The 23,590-nt window shown below is 41.3% G+C and overlaps 1 long non-coding RNA gene and 1 pseudogene across 1 annotated transcript in view; one reads left to right on the forward strand and one right to left on the reverse strand.

The window, feature by feature from the left end:
• LOC137624336 (zinc finger protein 83 pseudogene) overlaps positions 1-15,321 on the reverse strand; it is a 137,395-nt pseudogene extending 122,074 nt beyond the window's left edge.
• The window catches only part of LOC137624339 (uncharacterized), a 165,230-nt gene that overhangs the window by 37,580 nt on the left and 104,060 nt on the right, over positions 1-23,590 (forward strand). The gene's annotated exons all lie outside the window — the stretch shown is intronic.

Raw genomic sequence — 23,590 nt, forward strand, 5'->3', positions numbered from 1 at the left:
GCCAAGAAACCAAGCTGAAGCGAACATGTGGCTTTATCTGTAGAAAAGCCGATGTTTTTACTAAAGGCATGGATCTCACTGACCCTTTTAGCCGAAGCCAAGCACACTAAGAAAAGCGTCTTGAGGGTGAGATCCTTCAGGGAGGCTGAATGTAATGGCTCAAACCTGTCGGACATTAGGAACCTTAGGACCACGTCTAAGTTCCATCCAGGAGTTGCCATACGACGCTCCTTAGAGGTCTCGAAGGACTTAAGGAGATCTTGGAGATCTTTATTATTGGACAGATCTAAGCCTCTATGTCTGAACACAGAAGCCAACATGCTCCTGTAGCCCTTAATAGTGGGAGCAGAGAGGGAGCGAACATTTCTCAGATGCAGGAGAAAGTCTGCAATTTGGGCTACAGAGGTACTGGAAGAGGAAATGGATGATGACTTGCACCAGTCTCTAAAGACTTCCCACTTCGACTGGTAGACCTTGATGGTAGATGCTCTCCTAGCTCTCGCAATCGCTCTGGCTGCCTCCTTCGAAAATCCTCGAGCTCTTGAGAGTCTTTCGATAGTCTGAAGGCAGTCAGACAAAGCGCGGGGAGGCTTTGATGAAGACTCCTTACGTGGGGCTGCCGTAAGAGATCCATCCTTAAAGGTAGACTCCTTGGAACGTCTACCAGCCATTGAAGTACCTCTGTGAACCACTCTCTCGCGGGCCAGAGTGGAGCAACCAATGTCAACCTGGTCCCTTCGTGAGAGGTGAACTTCTGCCGCACCTTGTTTAGGATCTTGAAAGGTGGAAAGGCATAAATGTCCAGGTGAGACCAGTCCAGCAGGAAAGCGTCTATGTGGGCTGCCTCTGGATCTGGAACTGGAAAGCAGTAAGTCGAGAGCCTCTTTGTCAGAGAAGTCGCAAAAAGATCTATGGTGGGTTGACCCCATGTCGTCCATAGCTTCTCGCACACAGTCTTATGCAACGTCCACTCCATGGAGATGACTTGTCCTCTTCTGCTGAGGCCGTCCGCCAAGACATTCATTTTCCTTGCACAAATCTCGCCAAAGGAGAGATGTTACTTGCCTTAAATGGAGTTCCTTCTGATCCGTGGATCAAAGACCTGAGCATTCCAGACTGTCCAGTGGAGCTCCCTAACCCAAATCCGATGCATCTGAAAACAACACATGGTTTAGAGAAAGACCTTCTCGAAGTCTGATGTTGCTGTCCCACCAAGTCAGACATGTCTAGACTGAGTTGGAGATTGGGAAAGAGATACTCTCTAAGCCCTTCTCCTTGTTCCAATGGTTTAGGTGAAATTGGAGAGGGCATAGGTTGAGTCTCCCCAGAGAGATAAACTACTCCAGCGATGAAAGAGTTCCCACGAGGCTAGTTCAAACTCTTACAGAGCATCTGTTTTTCTCTTGCAAGTGAAGGACTTTTAACAGAGCTTGTTCCATTCTTGCGGGAGACAAAAAGGCCCGAAAAATCAGACACTGTATCTCCATTCCCAAATAAAGAATAGTCTGGGATGGGGTACTGTAAGTTACGACTTCTCTACGTTCACTATGAGACCTAGCTCCTTGGTTAGGTCTAATGTCCATTAGAGGCTCTCCAGACAGTGATATAATGACGACGCCCTGATTAGCTAGTCGTCAAAATAAAGGGAGGCTCTGAATCCTCAAAAAATGTAGAAAGCTTGCTACATTTTGCAAGGGCCTTGTAAAAACAAGAGGAGCAGGAATGAGGTCGAAGTACAGTGCTCGACATTGGTACATTACTTTCCCGTCCACAAACCTCAGATGTTGTTGAAAGTTTGGATGAATCGGGATGTGGAAGTATGCATCCTGAAGGTCGAGAGAGACCATCCAGTCGCCTTCCTTTAATGCTGCCAAGACAGATTTGGTAGTCTTCATCGTGAAGTTTGTCTTGACAAAGAACACATTGAGCGCACTTACATCTTAAGTACTCCTGCAGTGAACGTGGCTGGCAGATCATTGGAGCCATCCCTGATAGCCTTGTTCCTGCAGAGAACGTGGCTGTCAGATCATTGGAGCCATCCCTGATAGCCTTGTTCATGCATGACATAATTGTACAGCAAAACTTCAAACGCTCGAAAAACTCCTAACAGGAGATGGTCTAGCTCTGAAGCCGACCATAAAATCTTGGAGCGTCTCATGGCCAGGCGACGGGGAGAGTCTATGAGGCTTGAGAAGTCTCCCTGGGCAGAGGCAGGAACTCCCAAGCCGAGAACTTCTCCCGTGTCATACCAGACGCTCGCTCTATAAGCCAGTTTAAAAGGAGGGAAAGCAAAGGCAGTCTCCCCCAAACTCCTCCTGGTGATCAACCAGTCGCCTAGCAAACGTAAAGCTCTCTTAGAAGAGCGAGAGAGCACTAGCTTAGAAAACAATGGCTTCGAAGTAGCTAGGCCTAGTGTAAACTCTGACGAAGGCGAACGAGGAGCAGCAGTTACAAAATGGTCCGGACAAAGATCCTTAAAAATCAGCATGATTTTTTTAAAGTCCATAGAGGGATGAGCAGCTTTAGGCTCCTCTCCGTCTGACAAAGTCCCCAAAGGAATATCAGTAGGAGGGGGATCAGCAACTTCCTCATCTGAAAGAACCTCGTCCGACAATTGCCGAGTCTCATGAAAAGGAGAGACCTGCCGCGGTGGCAATGCTTGACAGGCAAAGTCCATACGCAAAGGAGCAGCAGTAGCAGTCAAGGAAGCGACGTCATGTCGCTGCTGAAAAGACTGACCAGCAACAACAACAGGAGTTGATGGACGCTCGACGTCAAGTCGAGACTGCCTTGACTGCCTAGACTGAGCAGTCAAAACAACCCTTGACTGCAGTGCTTGACGCTCAACGTCAAAACAAGGCAACTGAGCTGGTTGGCGAACGTCCTGAACGTCAACACGAGACTGCGGCAGCGGCTGAACGTCAACACGAAGCTGCGGCAGCGGCTGAAAGTCAACACGGGACTGCAGCGAGTGAGGATCCAAGTTACGTGACTGACGTGACAAACGTTTCATAACATCAAAAGGACGAGTAAATGCTCGTTTGGGCGGCTGACGGCCAGAGTCTCGTTTAGCGTAACGGCGACTCGAAAGCGAAGGTTCATCGTGAACCTGCTCAACGTCATACTTCTCCATAAGGGAGGCAAGCTTAGTCTGCATGTCCTGCAGGACAACCCATTTAGGATCAACGGGAGTCGGAACGGGCCGAGACGACGGTAACGTCTGTGTTGGCAAAACATTGCCTTTACCGCGACCCTCGGACCCCGTGTTACGCTTGCGTTTAATAGGCGAACAGTCTTCCGACGACTGCAAAGGGTCAGAGCTGTCCCCATGGCTACAGCCAGGACGCTGGACCTGTCCTGAAGGGACTGACTTTCGCTTAAAGGGTCTAGAAACCTTGCGCCAAGGTTTCTTTTGCGAAAAGTCTTCGGATGACGAGGAGAAACTTTGTCTCTCCTGTCTTATGGCAAGGACGTGCTTGTCGAGCAACGTCTGATACCTTTGAGGGAACGTCTGTTCGTTGGTTTACACTCCTCACTCCCTTAGGTCCTACGACATTCCTTCTCCCTGGTGCATGGGAGCCTGAAAGAGGTCTCGGACTAGGCAAGTGACAAGCACGAACAAACGAACCCTCCGCAACACAGCACATGTTTTCTAGCACTCACTTCACTGATATCGTATTTTTCAATAATTTCACATTAGGCATGAATAAAACTGATATCTACCTGAAGCACGCAATTCTCCCTTACATCAAAAGGTTATAATTGCGAAATGAGTCGTATAATGTAAGCACATTAGTACAAAATGAAACACACATGCAAAAATAAAAAAAACATATACATATATATCGAATAAAACGGAAATATATAAAGTTAAAAAGGATCAGTGACTGGGAGGAGACTAAACTCTAGTTCACTAAAGACTACATTTTCAATCTCTCACCGTACAGTGCCTTGGGACGAGAATAAAAACTAAAAACGTTTTATCCTTTCTCCCCGTACAGAGACTTGGGACGAGAGTAAAAAACTGAATCGAGAACAACGTTACTCGCTCCCAAACTCCTTACTTGGGACGAGAATAAAGATCGGATCGTTCTCTCTTTCTCTCTCTCTCTCCGTCTCTCTCTCTCTCTCTCTCTCTTGTCACACACAAGAGAATTGCCCACTCACCCTTCATCAATAAACAGGTTATTTGACCAAAGGAAAAAACTGAAAGGACTAAGAAATTGAAAATTAACAAGTTCCTTTAAATTAGTATTTAAAACACTTCAGTTTGAAAGAAGAATGAACAAAACGTCAAAATCGATTTACTCTTTCTGCAAAGTGAAACCGTGATTCTCTCTTTCTCTATCGTAACGATAGAGCGCAAACTGCGTAGCATAAATAAACCAAACGTTAGTTCATCTTTGAAAAAACAGCACGAAGACTATTCAAAGAATATCTTTCTTAAAATATTTTCTAAAAAATATTAATTTCATAACTCTTACAGAGCAAATGATTTAAACTTAACGAAAATAAAAGTTGAATGGGCTCAACGTTGTTTAACTTCGGTTTCCAAGTTAGGACCGCCTACATCTCGGACTAGGGGAGGAATAGGTAAAGGCCGCATATAAACAAAACATAAAATTTATCTTGATGTTTAGTATAAATGGAAAGCTAATCGAAGAGGCCTAATAAAGGCGGGTGAGATATAAAATATATAGAGGAAAATCTATAATTATCAACAATAATTTATAACGAGATAAAATAATTACTAAAAGCCTAAAACACACTTCCGTACACTGAGGGAAGGGTCGGCCATCTTTACTCTATGGAAAACCAGAGATAAAAAAGCAAGGGCAAAACCCTTTTACTCTCCTTTCAAAAGCATTTCTTTTGAAGATAGTATTGAATAATCCAACACGGCGAAAGCAATAAAACCAAAACCAAGTACTTCACCAATTCGGTAGAAAACTCGAGGTCATAAAGCGAGTGGAATCGACTTGTCGATGAAACCGACAGAGAAGAACTGGAGCTGTTTACAAGTATATGCGGTATCTGGCCGATAGTCGGCGCTGGTGGGCACACCCGCAACCTTCATGGCGATCGCTCGCGAGTTTTTGGAATCTGTCGAGCCGTCGGAGACGTCATTATTATTATTATTATTACTATCCAAGCTACAACCCTAGTTGGAAAAGCAAGATGCTATAAGCCCAGGGGCTCCAACAGGGAAAAATAGCCCAGTGAGGAAAGGAAATAAGGAAATAAATAAATGAAGAGAACAAATTAACAATAAATCATTCTAAAATAAGAAACAACGTCAAAACAGACATGTCATATAATAAACTATCAACAACATCAAAAACAAATATGTCATAAATAAACTATAAAAAGACTATGTCCGCCTGGTCAACAAAAAAGCATTTGCTCCAACTTTGAACTTTTGAAGTTCTACTGATTCAACCACCCGATTAGGAAGATCATTCCACAACTTGGTCACAGCTGGCATAAAACTTCTAGAGTACTGCGTAGTATTGAGCCTCGTGATGGAGAAGGCCTGGCTATTAGAATTAACTGCCTGCCTAGTATTACGAACAGGATTGAATTGTCCAGGGAGATCTGAATGTAAAGGATGGTCAGAGTTGTGATTATATATTCACCGGCTAAGTTTAATATTTAAAATAAAGAATTTGTTGTCTGATTCCCTTAAGGGTAATGGTTCCTCCATGTTCTCTAATAAATAAAGGCCCTGTGGTTGTGGTGGAAGTTCTACTTAAGTAGGATTTCAGGGTGGTAACTGGACACAGGGATGGATCCCAAGGAAGTGGAACAATCTTCCAGGGAGACCACCTGTTTTGGGGGTCCTCATTTTTAGCCAGGAAAACTTTGTTAGGGGAGAGAAGGACCTCACCCGACGAGAGAAACTCTATATGACCTGGGTCTCTAGATAAGGCTGGCAATTCTGAGATTCAGGAGCCCGAGGCGAGGCTCAAAAGAAAAAGTGTCTTTCTTAATAATGCCATACAGTTACAGGATTCATTCGAGGTGTCAGAGGCTAGCTTTAGAACATCGTTCAAAAACCAGGTTAGGTTCATTGTCATTTTCTCAACTTGGGAATCTTTCAGAAACTTTGCTAGTTTCTTGACAGCTGAGTCATATTGATGGAGGGTGGATTCTCTTTTGTCAGATTCCAGGAATAGGGTATTCAGAGGATCGATGTTTGCACCTTGTTGAGCTGCGAACTCCATGAAGTCCATAAAGTTAGGGCATTCAGAATCCTTGAGGAAGCTAACACATTTCGAGTTTGTACTACTTGTGTTAGTATAGGATTGGGAATCCGCTGGGGGCGGAGGCCTAGCTCTAGTAACAAGGGGAACCAGTTGCTCTTGGGCCAGTTGGGGGCTACCAGAGCCACTCGACCCTTGAAAGATCTGAGTTTGTGCAAAACTTTCAGCAGGAGATTTATCGGAGGAAACAGATGAATCGTCTTCCAAGTGTTCCAATCTAGTGACATAGCGTCCATGGCATAAGCCTGAGGGTCCAGGTTGGGGGCTATGTAACAATCTAGTTTGCGATTGGACTCCGTCGCAAACAGGTCCACCTGGAGACCCTGGACTTGAGATAAAATCCACTGGAAGGATTGATTGTCTAGTGACCATTCCGACTCCAGTGGAGTCGTCCGGGAAAGTGCGTCTGCCACCACATTCCGGACTCCCGCTAGATGGACTGCTGATAGATGCCACTTGTGCATTGCCGCCATGGAGAAAATTGTCAACATGACGTGGTTTATGTGGGCTGATCTGGAGCCTCCTTTGTTGATGCAGTGGACTATGACTGCACTGTCGAGGACCAGTCTGATATGGAGGTTCCTGGCCGGGCTGAGACGTTTTAAAGTGAGGAAGACTGCCATGGCCTCTAGGACGTTGATGTGCATTTTTTGAAAGATCGGTGACCATAACCCTTGGACTTTCTTGTGTTGGGAGTAACCTCCCCACCCTGTTAAGGAGGCGTCTGTATGAACGACGAGTCCCGGGGACGGATGTTGCAAGGGAACCGACTTGGAAAGATTTTTTATCTTTGTCCAAGGCTGCAGACTTTTTCTCAGGATTGGGGGAAGACGAGCTCGCCTGTCTCGACGTTTTTTGGTTGCTCTGGAGCGCCACACTCTGTTTATGTCCTTTAGTTTGGACCTTAGGACGATGTCTGTCACCGAGGCGAACTGTAAGGAACCCAGGATCCGTCCTGGTTCCTCCTGGACGTCAACTTGTCCCTGAGAAACTGTTTCGTATTCTTCGCTATTTCCTTCCTTTTGGTTTTTGGGAGGCACAACGTATGGGAACTTAGGTCCCATTGTAGCCCCAGCCATTGAAACTTGGTCTCCGGGACCAGGCGGGATTTCTCGAGGTTGACCTGAAATCCTAATTGTCGAAGGAAGGAGAGGACCTTGTTCGTTGCTATGTGGCAGTTCCGGACGTTGCCCGACCAGATCAGCCAATCATCGAGATAAGCCACTATTTGTATTCCCTGAATTCGAAGTTCCTGAATTACCGTCTCTGCTAATTTGGTGAAGATTCTGGGCGGTATGTTGAGGCCGAATGGCATCACCTTGAATGCATAGGCTTGTTTGCCTAGCTTGAAGCCCAGAAACGGACGAAGATGCCTTGCTATTGGAACGTGATAGTAGGCATCTGTAAGATCTATGGAGGTGGTGACGGCCCCACGGGGAAGTAAGGTCCGCACCTGCGAGACGGTAAGCATGTGGAATTTGTCACAACGAATGAAGGAGTTGAGACGAGACAGGTCCAGGATTACTCTTCGTTTGTCTGAGCCTTTCTTTGGCACGCTGAATAAGCGACCTTGAAATCTTAAGCGATGTATGCTTTGGATTGCGTTCTTTTGCAACAGATCCTTCGTGAATGAATGTAGCTCTGCCGTTGGAAGCTGGTAGAAACTTCGGTGGAGGGGGTCCCTGAATCCAGCTCCACCCCAGACCTTTTGAGATTATGCTGGAAGCCCAATTGCTGAACTTCCATTGGTCCCGAAATTTGTACAGTCTCCCTCCTACCTGCGAGTCAATGGTTGGAGGATGATTTGCCGCTCCTGCCTCCGCGAAAAGACTTGCCTCGGTGGGAACCCCTTCCGCCACCTCGGGCATGAAAGGCACCTCTGGAACCCCTGTGGCGCTGGTAGCCATGGAAAGAACCCTGAGATTCATACGTGGGGTTAAAGGCGGGGGAGGTTGTGAATGAAGTTGAGGCGACTTGGGCTTGAGGGACCAACACCTAATGTTGTTGTTGATGGCCCTTTGAGGTAGAAGGCTGGGAACCTTGAGGAACAAACTGAACTGGGACCGGTTGTACCACTTGGAGAGAAGGTCTAAATCGCGAGGAGTGGAAGGGCCTCAACCTTTTCCTACCTCGGATTGGGGTACTAGCTGACTCATACTTCCTCTTAGGGACTAGGCCCCACCTAACCTTGAGGCTTTGGTTGGCTCTAGCTGCCTCGCTGAGAACCGAATCCACTAGGTCCTCCGGGAAGAGATCCGGACCCCAGACTGGGGCTTTGATGAGCCTATTAGGTTCGTGCCTAATCGTAGCCTCAGACAGTACATGTCGTCGGCAACGGAACCTGGCATTATGAAAATTATAGGCGTCAGTCAGTAAGGTCTGCAAAAGAGATTTGGTGAGGACTTTAAAGAGAGGTTCCTCGTCATAAGTGGCAACGGTCAATTCGGAAAGAGTAACCGAATTAATCGACCTACCGAGCCTACACCTGGTGTCAAACTCGAATTTAATCAGAGACTCCGCAAGTTTAGGAAGGCGTTCACTGAACTGCGTCGAAGCACAGTCCGGGCTCAGTTTGCCCACCGAGAAGGTAGATGGGGCGTTCCGCCAACATACATTATCCCCCGGGAAGAGAAGGGAAGTCAAGTCCGTCTCTCTGAGTTCAGGTAAGGGCTTCTCCTCCTTGGTAGCCTGATAGGCAATCTCCATGATCTTGGTCGCGCATGGAGTCGGGGTCTGCTCGTTGACCACAAACATAGTATACGAGCTCTTGTAGGCTGATCATTGTATTCATACAGTCCCATTCATTGAAGATGCGGACCAAAACAGACTGTGCCTGTTCTTTAGGGAAGATCACGGTCTCTTTCGGGACCTTATCCAGGCGGATTAGAGCCTCCTCTGTTAGGCGGGCATAGCCGGGGAAGGGAAATTCAAGACCCGGCGGGTAGAACTCGTAGTCCTCGAGAGGCCGAGTTCCGAAACCTTCTATGGATAACATGCCATCTGAGAGGGGGGCATGTAATGCTAACCGCCAAGGTTTGTTTTTGATGAAAGGTAGGAGCTTAGAGGCGTCGGGGATGGGATATTGCTGCTGTGTTGGCAGCCCCGAACGCATGAGTCCCTGAACCATGGTCTCCACATTAGTCATTCTCTCTCATAACATTGTTTCAAAACGAGTGAACATCTTTTCCGAAAATTCCTTCGGGTCAAATGATTACCGGGGGGGGGCGGGGGGGGGGGGGGGGAGACAGGTGCCGGAATGGAGACTACTCCCTGAGAGGTCGAGGACACAGCAACTGAGTCTTTAGAGACTCTAGTGGAAGAAGATTGCGACTTCACTGATGATGACTTCGAAGACTTGTGGGTTTTGTGTAAAGACCTGCGGTGAGCCTTAACCTTGGGGGCAACAGGCCGGGGCTTGTGATCAGCCCTGGGAGTCCCCGGGAATCCTTGAAATGAAGATTGATCAGAAGTAGAAGAAAAAGTCGGGCTAAGGAGAGGAATCTTAGCTCGAGACCCACCTGACTCACCTATGTCCCTACCTGTGTCGGGGTCATCCAGAGCCATGGGCTCTACGTCTAAATCGAGGATAGCGACGTCCTCTGTTAAGGTCCCGCCTGTCTCCTCTTGATCCGGGGCCAATAGTAGGGATTCAATGTTCTCAATGATAGGATCCGCCAAATCTTTGGGGACCCCGGCCGAAGTCTTTGCATGCGGGTAAAGGCGAGAGCACCATTCCTCAGAGAGGATATAAGGCTGTTTGGCCTTCACATTACGGGCGAACCCGCCAATCCAGATTTTGAGGGTCGCCTGAGCTGTATTCTTTTCAAGTTGAGAGCTCTGAAAGAGAACAGACTATTAGCGAGGGTAAGGAATATCATGCCAAAGAAAAAGGAAAAAGATCAGGGGCTTCGGAGACACGAAGCTATCGAAGGGCATGCGAGGAGTCCAAAGAACAGTGTCCTTAAAATTTATTAATTGTAATTAATTGTAACTCCACTTACCAAGTCTGTAATATGTACTGTATAGCTAAAAGTAATTCCACTCACCGTGTCAGATGTTTAAGTGGAGGTCATTTTGTAGCAAACTACACAATTGTCCGGATGCCAAACAATCAAATCATCTACCAGAACAGCACAGTGGGCATGTGAACGGCACACATCGTGGCCGCAGGGTTGGTGGAGGACCGCCGAACATGCCGTCATCGCACAGCGTACTGTCTGTAAAATAAAAGATACAAGAGTATCTTATAGATAAGCAAGAGGGGCCCGGAGGCTCCGGGGGCTTAAATTATATCACTATCGTGGTGAAAAGGATATACTATGACTGTAATATATGTAAGAATAAGTCAATCCTTAAGTGTGATCATATTTAAAAAAGGGGGGGAAAGTCGAGAACAGGGAATACAGTATATATATATATATATAAACATGTGAATATATATAGAGGAGATTAATCCAAGTGGTTACAGGTAACGTTGGCTCCGGAGAGACAACTGAGAGAGCCCAGGGCCCATGAAAGTTCACCGGAGAAGGCGGACGGGGGGGGGGGGGAGTCGAGGGTCAAACCCGTCGACGGCACACAGGATTAATTAACTCGACCAGGGAATAAAGTGAAAGCTACGTCCGGGGATCCCGTAATGAAATAATAACACATGGAGTCCGTGAAGTGTGGAACACCATTAAAAATATGTAATATAAACACAACATGATACCACAGACCAAGCAGAATGCCTCCCGCTGACTGATGGCCAATCGAGTCGGCGGAAAGAAATGGCTACGGTAGGGTAGGGGAAAAAGGCAAAATAATGTATGATAATGTATATATAATAATAAGCCTCACATACTATCGGGAACCGCCCAGAACGGAGTTAAGCGAAAGCCCCGGGGGAGAGAACGTAACGCAAAACAGCTGACTCTACGACTCGACAAGAGAGAGAGAGAGGGAAGGCAACCCTGGGGTGGGGGTGCCGGGCGGATGGGGAGAGGGAGGTTACTAGTGGGGCAGAGGACAGGAGTACCAACCTGAACAGAGACCCAAGACTGGAATGATCACACGGAAAGACTATGATATCAATATAATAATATAACTAATAGGTAAATAAAAGAGGAAGACATGCTGGATAATAATAACAATAATAATAATAATATCAATCGTAAGATAGTACGGAGGGGCGAACCGAGAGACAGGGGGAGACCAAGCCTAACAGCGCGTCGAGCTAGGCAGGGCTACCAACATAACATAAAGTCGGTGAAGAGCCGACAAAAAAACGTAAGACAAAAACTGTCTCGTGAAAGTCCCTTCGAACTAATAATACTAGAATAAAAAGTATGCTAATAAGATTGTTATGAACGCCTGTGACGTGCGGAACGTAAAACGAAGTAAAACTAGTAACGCTCGAAAGCTACCAGGCATGCCAACCTAACATGAAATTACGATACCGTAATATCGTAAACAACTGTTATCGTAATAACAGACTACCATAATATAAAATAACACGGGGTGTGAACCGTGGATACCCAGAAAAGTTCAAAACGAGGAACAATCAGTATAGAAGACTCATTGTAAAACGTTAAAACGACGAGAGAGAGAGAGAGAGAGAGAGAGAGAGAGAGAGAGAGAGAGAGAGAGAGAGAGAGAGGAGGTGGCCGATCGCTACGAGGACCCGATGCGGGGTCGTGGATAAAATAAAACTGTGATAAAATAATAAATAAGGGCAAGGCCACCTCCAAAATCTCAAAACTCACAGATCTGGTACTTAACTTAGGTGGAGTGATGGTAGGGTCCGACATCCTGAGATAAATCCTGGGTAATCCAAGGAAAACACGCACCAGAAAAAAGATAACGTATGCAAGCAGGTGCTATGCAAAAGGAGTGTCGTCACTAGCGTGGGTGGGATCGTTCGTAGTAGCCTTTCAGAGCTAGGACGTTGAACAGCACCTCGCTGTTCGGGGATATTGACAGGAGATATCTAAATGGTGCAAGGCCTCTGGTTGTGATTTAATCACGCCCCAGTTATTTATATCGACACCTTAATAGGTGAGCGAGCTGGGTTCAACCTAGCATTCCTATACAATTTTTTTCTCTGGTAAAATTCATAGCAGTTATTACCTTAGAAATGATGTAAAAGGAGCATTTCACTGGGCGGCACAGGTCAGAGCCCAGAAATATATATTTCCTATATAAACTATAAAAACTTTAACAAAACAAGAGGAAGAGAAGTAGATAGAATAGTGTGCCCAAATGTACCCTCAAGCAAAAGAACTAACCCAAGCCAGTGGAAGACAATGGTTTGATTTTGGAGTGTCCTTCTCCCAGAAGAGCTGTTTACCATAGCGAAAGAGTCTCTTACCCTTACCAAGAGAAAAGTAGCCACCGAACGATTACAGTGCAGTAGTTTACCCCTTGGGTGAAGAAGAATTGTTTGGTAATCTCAGTGTTGTCAGGGGGTATGAGGACAGAGGAGAATCTGTAAAGAATAGACCAGACTATTTGGTGTATATGTAGGCAAAGGGAAAGTGAACCGTAACCAGAGAGAAGGATCCAATGTAGTACTGTCTGGCCAGTCAAAGGACCACATAACTCTCTAGCGGTACTGTCCAGGAAGATCTGAATACAAAGGATGGTCAGAATTATGAAAAATCTTATACAACATGCATAACAAACTAACTGAATGACAGTGGTAGAGATTAATATCTAGGTCAGGATCAAGAAATTTAATAGGACAATACCGTTTTCTAACATTTATTGTCATCAAAATTGTTTGATACAAACAAAAATACACTGAGAACACCTATTATTTTTTCCAAAAGGATTATTGGTTACTTATGAAATTTGGTATTATTGTACTGTATTACAGGGCAATGTAACCTAGGGAAAAAACTACTTTTTTCTATAGAAAAAATTCCGCTCTCTGAAAATGACACTCTTTCCCGTCGCAAATGTGTAGTTTCAGAAATATATATATATATCTATATCCAATGATAATGGGGGACCCCAGTGGGAACTCGGGGTTTTGGGTGGGGAAAACATACTGGGGAAACGGTAAGTAATAGTAAAACAAGCCTTTTCTTCTCTATACATTACCTTCTTGGATGTATAATAAACCAATGAAAAAATACAGTAATATTGAGCTGCGCAAGCTAACATTAGCATAACATGCTAACATTAGCAGTGTTTTTCATTTATTTTTTGACATTCTACGAGTCGGTTGTAGTGGCTCTCGTTCGTTTGTTTGTACATAGCAGGTTTCGACCTTCTGTGGATAAACTCCTCCTTCTGCGCATAAACTCTGCCTCCACCAATAGGATTTCTTCTACTCTACCCGACAAATTCAACTATTCGACTTCATTCAAGTATTTGACTTGATTACCATTTCTTTTATGTGATACCTTCATATGCATATTACGTTTGACCCAAGAATTATTCATTTTATCATCCGATACCTTATAAAATCACCTAATTTTATATTCCTATTAAATATTATTTATCATACACTCCATTTTATGTTTCTATATTCATTTTATTCATTTTGTTATTACCTTGTCACACCCCAATTTTACATAAATACTTGCTCTGGACAAGTTTCCCATTCTACTTCATTCAAGTTTACTCTCTAGACTCCGTTGTTTTTCCGTTAACTAATCACGAACCCATACGTATAGAAAGTTTGTACAGGGGGTGGGGGGTTAATATTTCGCAACCCCCTTCCCTTATCTCTTCAAGTGGTCTCTTCATACCCCTTCTAACAAATCCTTTTCCGTGGAAACCTTTGTCCAATTCAGGTCTGTTATTTCAAGTGAGGTTTTTTTTCGTACTTGTAAAGGCTGCAGTATTCCATATTTAAAAGCATTTGCTAAATTTCAGGGGGAATTTTTTTATATGTCATCCAGTGTTGATAATTTCCTTAAATCACATAATGTAATACCCCAACGTTTACAGTGTCCCAAGTGCCGTTCATAGAAGTTAAGATCTCACAGTCTCAATACCCCGGAGACCCACAAGTTTTGTTGTCCAGGTCATAAAAGTAAGTCATTAATTTCTTTAATTTAAATGTTTTTAGCGTGCTCAACTTAACATTACCGCTTGCCAGTACAAGTTTGTGATCTGGGAAGGGGGTCAGCTTGCCCCCGGTTAGGGGTTGTGACCTGGGAAGGGGGTTATGGGTTGTGACCTGGGAAGGGGGTCCGGGGGGCTTGCTAGGTTAGGTGGGTTTGTTAGGTTCTGTACCCTTTTATATATTGTGTAAAGGGTATATGGAAAAATGCTAATATTAGCATAGCATTGCTAACATTAGCAATGTCAGCGTAGCATTGCTAACGTTAGGATAACATTGCTTATGTTAACGTGCGCAGTACATACATTCTTGATGAGTGAAGTGAGGACGGAATTTGAACAAAAACCATTATATTTAAACATTTTGACAGAAAATATGTGTTTTCCTGTAGAAAAAAATGTAATTTAACCAGTTTTCACCTTAATTACATCCGTAACAAAAACAACCAATTCGGCTACTTGAAGTTAGTCGAACTGGTTGTTCTGTTTGTTTGTGGTTGGAATGAAGGTCAAATTCCATTAAATCACGTTAAATCACGTCATTTCCTTCAGGAAAACATATGTTTTCGTTCGAAATGAGAATCTGAAATACAGTACAACTTTACCTGAAATTTTACCAATTAGCCTAACCTACTGATAAGTTAAGGGCTCTGAATTGGATGAGCCTATACAGCATACCAAGGTTCTAGAAACATACTTTAGATTTAAATGTTAGTACTTATCATCCTAAACATTAATGTAAACGTTCCTGGTTGGGAGAGAGTACATTGATACACGTAAAATATGTTAAAATCTGAAAGCTACAAACAAAACTTACTTGAATTCAGCACCAAACCAGCTATTTTTCTTGTAAAAGATCAAACTCCGCATTTATACTTTGTAAGTTGCTGTAACTACGTTCGACTCGGGTTCTGTTTACTTTGCCTGTCATGTTCAACTCATTCTAACATAAATAGCTTCAGGTTCAGCCGTTCAGGTGAGTAACGAGTTGTGTTGGCGTCGAGGATTTGCCTTTACGTCGGCAAGAAACAACAAAAATTTGGAGGCGTTTAGTTTTGCCATATTTTATTTGCCGTATCTACTTCATATAACATTTGTTTATTTAAATATTACAATGTATCATATTTACATATTTATTTTTATTTTTGTATGAATTTATAATTATATTTCCAAAATAAATATTCAATTTAGAAATAAGTGAATTTTCACAAGCAAAATAACTATTTTATATGAAACGTCTCTGTTAGCGATCAAGTGAGTTCGCAAATAATACGTAAGTAATTAAACAAGACCTTAACATAAGAAGAAAATGGGCAATTTATAGGAAATTTGTCTCTCATTTTGGATCGACTTTTTTAGCGGAAACTTCCATCAACGGATTGAAGAGTAATCTACAAAAAAAAAAAAAAAAAAAAAAAAAAAAAAACATTCTATTGGATTCGCGAATAAATAGATGAAGTATGCCTGTCACCTCCGATTTGCGTATTGCATCTGCATCTATACTATTGGACTATCAAAAATACTGCAAAGCCATGGTGTGTAGCGGATGACAATTTTATTTTTCCATAATGATATAGATTACACTACTTAAACTCTAAACCGGATCCTAGATAGTGTTAGAGAATGGATGACAATTATACAACTAAAATTAAATGAGACCAAAACTAAATTTATGGTGGTGGGAAATAGAAACACTGAGATGCTTGGGTGATATTCAAATAAACATAAATAATGACCCAGTCCCGATATCTAGTTAAGTTCGTTATATACCGAAGTGTATTTCTTGACTGAAACTAGTCTCTCAATGTTCATATAAATAATGTAGTAAAAACAGTTGGTCATCGTCTAAGAAATATTGCCTTTTTAAAGAAGTACCTGGATGAATGTTCTGCAAAGAAACTAGCAATAGCCTAAACTTTGATCACCAAAATTGACTACTGTAACCCAATCTACTAAAAACACAACTAAAGAAATTACAAAACATAATAAACAAAGAATTAAGACTGATAAAAGGTATCCCACCTAGAGGAAGGATCACCCCTATACTAATTGATCTACGTTGTCTGCCGATTAAAGCGAGAATTGAATTTGAAATATGCACAATAACCCATCAAGTTATCAGAAACGGTCGTCCAAAATATCTAAGATAATTGATGTATATTGAACAGCCAAAAAATCGTCCTGACACGAGAATAGTTACAGATGGTTTCAAACTATTAAAATCTAGATACACGTCTACTGTAGGCTCTAGAGCCCCGAGACTATACAAGAGGTGGTGGCATTGGAATCTTAATTAAGAAATCATATAAAGTTACAGTAAGAAATCGTCTCATAGTTAATTCATTTGAATATATGAATATTAAAATTTTATCTCGAAATGTAAATCTACAAATAGTTGTACTCTATAGACCACCGAGCAAAAGCAAAATAATGTTTCTATATGAATTTAATAACTTACTACATACATTGAACGACAATTGAAATATAGTTATATGTGGTGATTTCAACCTACATATTGATAACTGAGTAGACCCATATGTCAATGAATTTAGAGAATTGATTGACAACCACTACCTTGAAAACAGTGTTTGAACCAACAGCTCAGTCTAATCATATACTAGATCTAGTTATAGTAAATAAAAACAACATCATACTAAATATGGAATTGAACCTGACTGCTCTATATCCCCAATGCATGAGTTAATGTCTTGTGAAATAGATGTTAGAAAAAATAATGCAATACAGAAGGAAATCACATACAGAATTAAGAATAACTTTGATCAAAAAGAGTTCATTGAACAAAGCCTAGAGGATATAAAAGGGATAACACCAGTCTGTAACTGTGAAGAGAAGCACACCCTCGTAAAGAGAGAATCCTGTATAAACTGCATTATGATAGAAGTAAAACTATACTTGCAACTAATTATAATAATAGGTGCCCGGAAATAACAAAAATAATCACAATTAAAGAAAAATCGAACTGGTTTGATAATGAATTACATGAAGAGAAAAAAAAGAAAAAGAAGAATGGAGTATAAATGGAAAAATAAAAATAATGAAAACTGGCAACATTACAAAGCAGCTAGAAATCGCTACAATTACCTTATCTTGGTTAAAAAAAAGGCCCATTATAAAAAAGTGTGCAATGAAAATGACCCACGGAAAATACAGAGGAACCTAAAGAAACTATTAGGTCTAAAGACAGAAATAGTATTGCCTGACATAACTAATGATCCTAAATGCCTAGCAGATGATTTTATTGATTATTTTGAAGAAAAAATAAATCAAATCTGCTCCATTTTTCACAACATCGGCACAACAGAACGAATGAATACATCAGCAACAGGTGTAAGTAAGCTAAGGGTATTCAAAGAGTTAAGTCAGAGTGATTATATGCGAATAATAAAGAAAGTAAAAAAAAACCTACTGCGGAAATGACCCATTTCCAATTAACGATGTAATAGATGCAGAAAATTTCACCAGACTACAAGAGACCTACCGAAACATGGTAAATATAAGTCTAACACAGGCAGTTTTCCCTGATTGTGAAAAAGTTGCATGTATCAAGCCTGTGTATAAAGGAAAAGGTGATGCAGACAATTTAGGTTCATATTGGCCAATATCAAATCTGTCATATTTTTCGAAAATTATTGAAACTGCTGTACACGAACAAACCTGGAAACATCTGAAAAAATCTAATGCCATACCTGATGATCAATCTGCATACAGAGAAAATTACTCCAAGGAACAACAGTGTTAGCGATTAAAAATGGCATAACAGAAATTATAACAAATGGCAAGTGTTGCATTCTTGTGATGCTTGATCCAAGTGCAGCATTTGATACTGTAGAACATACATATCTGATGGAAGACCTTAAAGCTGTGGGCATCGTAGAACGAGCATATGACTGGTTTGTGAGTTATCTTGAAAACCGCAAAGTTAAAGTAGTAATATCAAATGTTGAATTTGAGAAAAGAAAACTAACCAAAGGGGTGCTTCAAGGCAGTGTACTAGGTCCTCTCCTGTTTGAAATTTACACGATTGAACTGGAAAATATACTTGAAACTCACAGAGTTAAGTTTAAAATATACGCTGATGATACACAATTCTATTTCCCAATAGAGTCAGTTGATGAAGCTAAAAGAAAGATACATGAAATAATGAATGACATTAAGGCTTTGATGTTAACAAAAAAGCTCAAGCTCAATGAAGATAAAAGTGAATGTATTATTTTTGGAAATGAAAAAGATATAAAAAGAATCGAATGCTTCCAAAGAATTGAAATAGGTCAATCGATCATTGACCTAAAGAAATCTGTCAGAAATCTTGGAGTAATCATGGATGATAGACTGACAATGAATGAACATATAAATAATATGGTAAGAAATTGTAACTATCATATTAGAAACATAGCATTTATTAGTAAATACTTAGATGAAAAATCTATGGCCATACTCATTAATCACCACATATTTTCAAGAATTGATTACTGCAACTCACAGTTTTATGGCTTACCAAATTAACAGCTGAAGAAAATTCAGAGAGTACAAAACAGAGCCACTAGATTAATTAAAGGACTACACAATAGGGAAAGAGTTGCCCCTGCACTAATTAAATTATACTGGCTGCCGGTAAAGGCGAGAATTGAATACAAGCTACTCTTACTAACGTTTAAGATACTGAACCAAAATATCTAAAAGAATGCCTGAACAAACTAGAACTAGAAACAAATGTTAACATAAGACACATGAGTGACAAACATAGGCTCTCTGAACCAAGAACAAATAGTAAATTTGGTGAAAGGGCTTTTAGCTACTGTGCGCCTAGACATTATAATAAACTGCCAACTGAAATGAAGGACCTAAAGGGAGCAATTGAATTTAAGAAGAAACTAAAGACATTACTTTTCACAAGATCATATGATTTGGAAGATGCTACAATCAAAGAATTGTATAAGTTATAATGAAAATGTTTCGTTAGATGATTGATATGGACCCGCCCGAGAAGTAGTTCATTCGACTTCAGTGGAGGGTTGGATTTAAACCCAAAACAAGTAAACAAGTAGACTACCACGAGATATCCGAATAATTGAGGATATTGGGGCTTTCAAGAGAAAACTGAAGACTTTCTTATTCAGCGAGTGTTTTGACAGTGATGATCAAACAGTAGGCGAACAATACGCATTGTGAAATGTTAAATGCTCCCGAATGAACATCAAGGGCCCCAGCAGGGAAAATAGCCCGGTGAAGAAAGGAAACAAGGGAAAATTAAATATTTCAAGAGCAGTAACATTAGAATAAATATTTCCTAAATAAACTATAAATACTTTAACAAAACAAGAGGAAGAGAAATTAGATAGAATAGTGTGCCCGAGTGTACCCTCAAGCAAGAGAACTCTAACCCAAGACAGTGGAAGACCATGGTACAGAGGCTATGACACTACCCAAGACTAGAGAACAATGGTTTGATATTGGAATGTCCTCCTAGAAGAGCTGCTTACCATAGCTAAAGAGTGTCTACTACCCTTACCAAGAGGAGAGTAGCCACTGAACTATTACAGTGCAGTAGTTAACCCCTTGGGTGAAGAGGAATTGTTTGATAATTACAGTGCAGTAGTTAACCCCTTGGGTGAAGAGGAATTGTTTGATAATCACAGTGTTGTCAGTTGTATGAGGACAGAGGAGAATTTGTAAAGAATAGGCCAGACTATTCGGTGTATGTGTAGGCAAAGGGAAAGAATCGTAACCAGAGAGGATTCAATTTAGTACTGTCTGGCCAGTCTAAGGACCCTATAACTCTTTAGCGGTAGTATCTCAACCGGCGGATATATATATATATATCTAACCCAAGACAATGGAAGACCATGGTACAGGGGCTATGGCACTACCCAAGCCTAGGGAACAATGGTTTTATTTTGGAGTGTCACTATTGTTTCTCCTCCGAGATAGTAACAGGAAAGCAGTCCTTAAATCAAGTAAATATTGGTTCTCTGCAAGAGGCAACCTCCAAGAGTTGCTGCGATATTTGCAGAACATACGAACAGTCAATTGAATTGAAATTTCTATCAAGTAATTGGACAAAGATCAGTAGAAGAGCAAATTCAAAAAGGGAGAGACGAAGAATACAACAAAGCCACGAACTGAAAAAGTGATGTAAGGCTGCGCATTTTTGGACGAAGTCATGCTTTTGACAAGGATAACCGTTCTGCATATGGATATGGCCAAGTATGCAAAGGCTGCCAGAAAAGGGACAATTTTCTTTAAAATGTATTGTGGCAAAGGTATATATAGTAGCGAACGAAGACGGAAGCAATCAGAAAAAAAAAAAAAAATGGTTGTTTGCACTGAAACAAAACGGTGACTCAAGATTATAACAATGATGAGAGTCCATGACTGCAATGTTAAATTTTTGCTTCACTCCGGTGCAACGGTCAACTGTATTAACACAAGATACGTCCACGACACCAAGTTAAAAAAAATATACAGAATATCTACATGTGGAAAAAACGCAAAAGAAAAACGCCATAGCGAAGTGGTCGAACTTTTGGTAACTAATATTAAGGAAGATCATAGTGTTATTTTCTGGTGTGGGCAATCACCTGCAATGATGCATTCCATATTTGATGGAGATACCTATGAGAAAATGGACTTTGTTTTAATAAATTGTGGTGATTTACAACAAGAGGATATAATTCAACCCATTAATAAGTCTGTAAGTTGAAAATGATTGTGTAAATATATTAGTTCTAATTGCTGTTGTAACAACTTGTTTGAAACTCGAATGGGTAGTTTATTGTTGTTAGCGGGCAGTGTTGCCAGATGTGTTAGTCTAAAAATCCCCAAAAGTCATGATAAAAAATCCCAAAACCAAACAAAAATCCCCATTTCCACAAATATATTTTCTACTGATCACGTAAGCTTTACCAATTTAGAAATTACTCACTATTTTTCATATAAGTGCAAGTAAATTAATTGCAACAATATAAAGGTTTACTCATCTTTGTTTCTTCTTCATAGAAATATGTATAGAATATCCCCATCAGAGTCCGGCTAGACCAAGCGCGGCTAGCGGCAAGGTTGGCGGCAAGAGGTTCCAGCTGAAAATTGAAACCTTAGGTATCTTATGTAGGTGGCCAGATAGGAGGCGCGGGAAGCCTCAAGCCGCTGCAGTTGCCGCCAGACTATGTTTCATGTTTTAAAAAATCGCGGCGGCTCGAGCATCTTCACCCAAGATTACGCCATTTTTCATCAGTTCCTGAAGGGGTACGCGTTCAGATGTTCGTTTCTAGCCATTACTAATCAACAATTTATTGGGAGGTGTTTCGGAGAGCAAAAATAGATTAAATAAATGGAAGTTATGGCAATCAACTGCAAATGGATGGTAATAGAATAGTGGGTAGGCCTACGCCTTTTTGTGCTTTGCAGCCTATCTAATCACCATTTAGTTATATATACAGTATATATATATATATATATATATATATATATATATATATACATATATATATATATATATATATATATATATATATATATATATATATATATACATACAGTGAACCCTCGTTAATCGCGGTAGATAGGTTCCAGACCCGGCCGCGATAGGTGAAAATCCGCAAAGTAGTGACACCATATTTACCTATTTATTTAACATGTATATTCGGACTTTTAAAACCTTCCCTTGTACGTAGTACTGTTAACAAACTACCCTTTAATGTACAGAACACTTAATGCATGTACTACAGTACCCTAAACTAAAACAGGCACAAATATTAAAGGCGATTTTATATCATGCGTTTCCTAAACACGCTAAAAAGCACGATAAAAAATGGCAACCAATGTTTTGTTTACGTTCATCTCTGATCATAATGAAGAAACAAACTCATTTAGTGTACACATATATGTATAGGTTAGTTTTTGCATCGATTATATTGATTATACAGTATGTTGATTTTGTTATTACCAATGTTTTACTTAATTTTTCTTAGGACTTCCAAATGAAATGTTTTTCTTCATGACGCCGCCTGAAACGACGGCGTCATAAAATACTGTACGCTCAGTAAACAACCACGCTCAGAACAAAGAAGGCATTTAACGTGCATGATGAAAGTGATAAATAATGATATTTACAGTAAAGGCATTTACAAAATATGTTATTACAAATATAATTTACCGAATCTATATAAAATCATACAGTACATATTGTACGTAGCAAAGCAGGAAAACAATTTACGAGAGAGAGAGAGAGAGAGAGAGAGAGAGAGAGAGAGAGAGAGAGAGAGAGAGAGAGAGAGAGAGAGAGAGAGAGAGAGATTGTTTTACGTACGTACTGTAAATGTAAATTTTAAACAAAAAAAATCAATTTACGAGAGAGAGAGAGAGAGAGAGAGAGAGAGAGAGAGAGAGAGAGAGAGAGAGAGAGAGAGAGAGAGAGAGAGAGAGAGAGATTGTTTTACGTACGTACTGTAAATGTAAATTTTAAACAAAAAAAATATGATAGGTTACAACATGTAGACTTTTAAAACCTTCCCTTTAACTTAATGCATACAGTACTAAGCTATAAAACAGGCACAAATATTAAAATGTTAAAATATTAAAGTAAAAAATAAAGATTGTTACTGTACTCACCACGAAAGAAGTTCAAGAAAAACTTGAATGATGATGGCGATGAATTTGCTGCACAGTAGAAATGATGATGATGAAGCTGATGATGTCTTCTACTGTGCAGCCAATGATAGTATTTTACGTCTCTTCAGACGGAGGTGTCTTTTCCTGGGACACCTCTTCAACTTCTTCAATTTCTTCCGAAGGCGTACTAGCAGGAGGAACTGGCTCTTTTTTGCGAGGCTGGAAGAACATTGTGATCGGAAGTTGCTGCCGCTGCTTCTTTTTTCGCTCTAAGAGCATCCTGTAGGGAGTCATGATGTTATCGACCTTGTTGGAGAATTGCATAGACCGAACCATATCCTCGTCCCACTCTTGCAACATTTCTTTCACCTCCTTTATATGGTTGCAGACCTTGGCAAGCCGTTCTAGTGTTAAGCCCGTTTCTTCGACATTTTCTTGGGTCTCTTCCTGGGTTTCACTCTCTTCTTCGCTTGCCGATTTCGTCAGGTCTTCTAGGTCTGTGTCAGTTAGCGGCTGGGAATGGCAGTCCAACAACTCGTCGACGTCTTCAGTCGTCATGTCGCCAAACCCGTCACCTCCAATTATGGCAGCCAACTGCACAGATTTGCGTATTGCAGAGTGTTGAATCTCAGCAGGTGTAAATCCCT

This window comes from Palaemon carinicauda, chromosome 31, assembly GCF_036898095.1.
Source record: "Palaemon carinicauda isolate YSFRI2023 chromosome 31, ASM3689809v2, whole genome shotgun sequence".
Taxonomy (NCBI): domain Eukaryota; kingdom Metazoa; phylum Arthropoda; class Malacostraca; order Decapoda; family Palaemonidae; genus Palaemon; species Palaemon carinicauda.